This window comes from Pipistrellus hanaki, assembly GCF_964339955.1.
Source record: "Pipistrellus hanaki genome assembly, chromosome: 4".
Taxonomy (NCBI): Eukaryota; Metazoa; Chordata; class Mammalia; order Chiroptera; family Vespertilionidae; genus Pipistrellus; species Pipistrellus hanaki.
Genome location: NC_140506.1, coordinates 91482242 through 91486748, shown reverse-complemented (window position 1 = coordinate 91486748; position 4507 = coordinate 91482242).

The window sequence follows — 4507 nt, the reverse complement described above, 5'->3', positions numbered from 1 at the left end:
ACCTTCCTCTGCCTGCCAGTGGTTTCACGGGCATTTTATTATTTTAATTATTATTATTTTTAATATTTTTAAAATATATTTTTATTGATCTCAGGGAGGAAGGGAGAGGGAGAGAAAGATAGAAACATCAATGATGAGAGAATCATTGATCAGCTGCTTCCTGCGTGCTCCACACTGGATATCAAACCCACAAGCTAGGCATATGCCCTGACTGGGAATTGAACTGTGGCCTCCTGGTTCATAGGTCAACATTCAACCACTGAGCCTTGCCGGCTGAGCCGGGCAATTTTCTTTTACATAGTCCATTCTTTATCACCAGGGGGTTTCTGGGCATGTGTGTACATTTAAAAATGTTAAAATAATATAAACACTACCTCATCCCTGCTACTTTTTTTTTTTTTACTAAATTATTGTCTGTGTACAAATTTTAACATTGCCCCCCCTCCATATATATTCATGGGCATTTTAAACGCAAAGTGTCCAAACCCGAGTCCCCACGACCCTAGTGAGTCACTGGACGTGGAATCCCCCTAACTCAGCACTCACGGCTCAGATCCCAGCTGGGAGCAAAGGCCTCTGCCTGCACCTCCCGCCCTGCCTCTCCGGCCACCCTGCCGTGCCACTCGGAGGTCCTAGGTCAGCCATGACCTGCCTCTGCACATCTGAGTGTGGGCACCAAGGTCCTCACGTGACCTGCACACTGACCCCCCCTCCCCTCACTGTCCGCACACCTCGCTCTGCCGCAGGCCTGCCCCTGGCCTCTGCACCTGCTTTCTTTCCCAGATATGTGGGCAGCTTGCCCCTGGAGCCCCTCAGTTTTCACCTCATGGCCCTCCTCAGTGAGGGGTGCTCTGTGCACCTTATCCCTGAGTGTGTCTTTTCTCTGCAGTGCTCCCCCCCCTGGCCTGCCAGCACTTCAGTCATCTGTCTTCATCCCGCCACCACAACAGCAGCTCCACAGGGGGAGGGACCTGTCTGCTCACCCTGAGTCCCTGGAGCGGAGCGTCCAGCATCTGCACGTGCAGACATTCAGTAAAGCAGTGACAGACATTTGGTAAAGCAGTGACGTCAGAACAAAGGCCGATGTGCCCACGGCCTCACTTCCACAGGGAGCTCCGGAAAACCAACACCCCAGATGGAGCTTCAAAGGTCTGCAGAGGAATAGCCTCAGGGTGAGCAAGTGCAGTGGTTCCCAGGAACAGAGTCGGCTGCCCTTTCTGATCACGGGGGCATTTAAGGGAAGGTGCCATTTACAGCACATGGGACCACACTGCCCCAGAGAACTGGCCTCTGGGAAGGAAGCTATAAACCTGGTGAAAGACATCTGACGGATAATGAGGAACTTCTCTGGCCTTTGTCCCGGGTGAGGGGAAGCGGCCTCTGCTTCCTTCATAAGCCCCTGCCCCTGAGCTTACTGATGAGGTGACTCAACAAGGCTGTCACTGAAAAGGCTGCCCTGGATCAGAGGGTTGGCAGGAGTTCAGTCACGTGGTCAGTGCCTCCACGGCTGACAGTGACACCCCAGACTGACTGACACAGGCTCGTAGCCTTTCCTGTGGGTGAGCACCGGATGTGCCAGGAGGGAGACACGCTTGAACTCCACGGAGAGGTAAGTCAGTGTTCTGGACCCTCCTGGACCTCACCCTGTGGGTCTTCTCACTTGGCTGGTCTTGGTTTGAATTCTTTTACTAAAACGTATGTCCTTTATAATAAAATCAGGAGTATGGTGTCTCTCTGAATTCTAAGTCATCTTACTGAGTTATTGAATCCGAGGGGCTCATGGGAACCCCCCGAATTTGCAGCCAGTTGGTCAAAAGTGCAGGAGGCCTGGGGGCCCCAGCCTTAGGCTGTTGTCTCTGGTGAGGGCAGCCATGCTGGGGACATGCCTGCCACTGGCGGGTCTGTGCTGACACGTGGTCGGCACCACAGGTGCGCTGTGGTGGCCCAGCGTGGACAGCACCAGAGACCCAGTCGGTGGACAAGCAGCATGGAACACCTGAAACTCCAAACCACCCAAAATTTCTCCCCAATCCAGTGAGTCACTATCACTCCAGTCCGAATTCCAGATATTTCTACGTCAGGGCAAGGGGCCAACACTCCTAAAGGCCGAGGCGGGCCCTGTCCCATCTGGAAATGGACTGTCCTGAGGCTCAGTGACAGGACAGCGGGCACCAACAGGTCATGGAGCCACAGGACATGGGCACCTGGACGCTCACGGCGCTGGCAGGGCAGACGGAGAGAGGCACCGGGAACCCACTCACTGGCATAAATTGCATTTTCACAGGAATTTAGACCTCAGTGTGAAAAGCAAAGCAAAAAGGATTGAGTGAAATTACAGGAAGGCATCAGAGGAGAGAAAGCGTTGTTAAACAGGACAGAGCATTTACCATGATGTGGAAAATGATGCATTTGACTGTGAGAAATTAAGAATTTTTTCAACAAAGCACCAGAGTCTGAAGCTGGCAACAAACTAGGTGATACACACCCACAACCAAAACTGTCCACACCCACAGCCGAAGAATTCGGGCAGTTTGCTGCATGGGCGAAAGGACTCCTGGTCAATAAGAAGCGAAAACCTAGCAGGCACCACGCTGGTGCAGGGGGCGCTTCACTGGAGGGGCCACGTGTTCTGAATTCACACATCCCTCCGCCGGTGTCCACTCTGCTGCCGCAGGGACGGAGGGCAGGACTTCAAGCTGTGGACCCGACCAGCCACCGGCCACAAGTCCCACCTCACCCGTGAGCCCACCTGCAGCCCAGCTACCGAGCCAGAGCCACCCGGTCTGGGAGGGCGGTGCAGGGCCCCACCACATCCAGGTGAAAGCACCATTCTTTTTCTTCTTTTTCTTTTTTTAATTCTCACCCGAGGATATTTTTCCACTGATTTTTTAGAGAGTGGAAGAGAGAGGGAAAGACGGAGAGAAATATCAATGTGGGAGAAATACATCGATTGGTTGCCTTCCACTTGAGCCCGACCAGGGTCCGGGCCAGGGAGGAGCCTGCAACCAAGGCACATGCTCTTGACTGGAACAGAACCTGGGACCCTTTGGTTCGCAGGCCAGTGCTCTATCCATTGAGCCAAACTGGCCAGGGCAAAGAACTTTTTTAATTTTATTTCAGAGACGAATGGAGAGAGGGAGAGAGAGAGAGACATCAGTGATAGAATCCTTGGTCAGCTGCCTCCTGCACACCCCCTTTTGGGGACCAAGCCCACAATTCAGGCAAGTACCCCTGACTGGAAGCAAACCCAGGGCCCTCGGTCCACAGACCGATGCTCTGAGCCAAACCAGCTGGGGCAAAACACCCATTCTTTGGAGCTCAGCTCTCCCAGAGGAGGAGGAGGGGTTCCCAGACTCGGCAGCATGCAGGCAACTGCAGAGTGACCTGCGCCCTAAGCTCAGCCAGGACAGGGACCGATGACCCTCAGGACCTGAGGCCTCCAGAGGGAGCGGCGACAGACAGTCGTGCTTTGCGTGACCTGTCTGGGTGAGCAGCAAAGGTGACATCAGCAGAAGCTGTGGCACAAGGTCCGCATGGGTGTCGTCACAACAGCAAAGACTGACCAGAGGCTGAGTGCCAGGCTCAGCGCCTGGCACTGTTCTTCCGTAACAGACCGAAGCCAAACGAAAAACCACACACAGGAGAAAACCTCCAAATCCATAAGCGTCAGCTGAGAACAAACACCCCATCTTCCTACCACCAAACACCCTGAATACACTGTGACACCCCAGAGCTCGGACAGCCCGCCCCGCCTGGGCTGGCACTCAGTGCAGAGCCTACCAGGTGCCCAGGGCCTAGGACTAGCTGACACTGCAGCTGAGGAGCCACCCGAGCATGGCGGCTCCCCAGGACAGCCACCGTTCAAGCTCAGACAAAAGCAGAGGGCGCAGCGTTTGAGCAGGGCACCTTCACAGAGAGCTCGGCCTCGGGCCTCCACCCGCCCCCGGGAGGAAGGACGTGGAACCTCTCCCGGCCCAGGCCTGAGCGAGGCTGCAAGGTGCCGACGGTCATGTCTCACAGCCTGGCGACTCTCCGACGCAGACAGTACCCTGACGGCCCCTCCCGTCAGCTTCTTTGCCCATACCGGTCCCTGGGGACACCCCATGACAGGCAGCCTTTGCAGGGATGGGGTGTGCAAAGGTGGAGCCTCTGTGAGTGCCTGACTCCCGCACGCCTGGCCTCAGCCTATGGCCTCACTGCATCCATGTCCCAGCCCAGGAAGGTCCTCCAGGCCTGACATCAACAAAAAAGCGACTTTGTGAAGATGACACCGGTCCTTGAGAGAATGATTTCCTCTAGCAGTCGCTGGGGGAGGGAGGAGGGAGAAATGGACGTGATAGCAGGTCCCTTCTATGGCGCCAGGAGGAAGGAGCGCGCACCCCTCCCAGGGGCTCTGTTTGGGGAGCACGGGGCTGCTGGCCGGGGAGGAGGAAGAGGGACAGCTTTTGTTGGGGTGTATTGCAGGGGCCCCACAAAAAAGCCAGAGAACACAGTCCGCAAGCAGAGC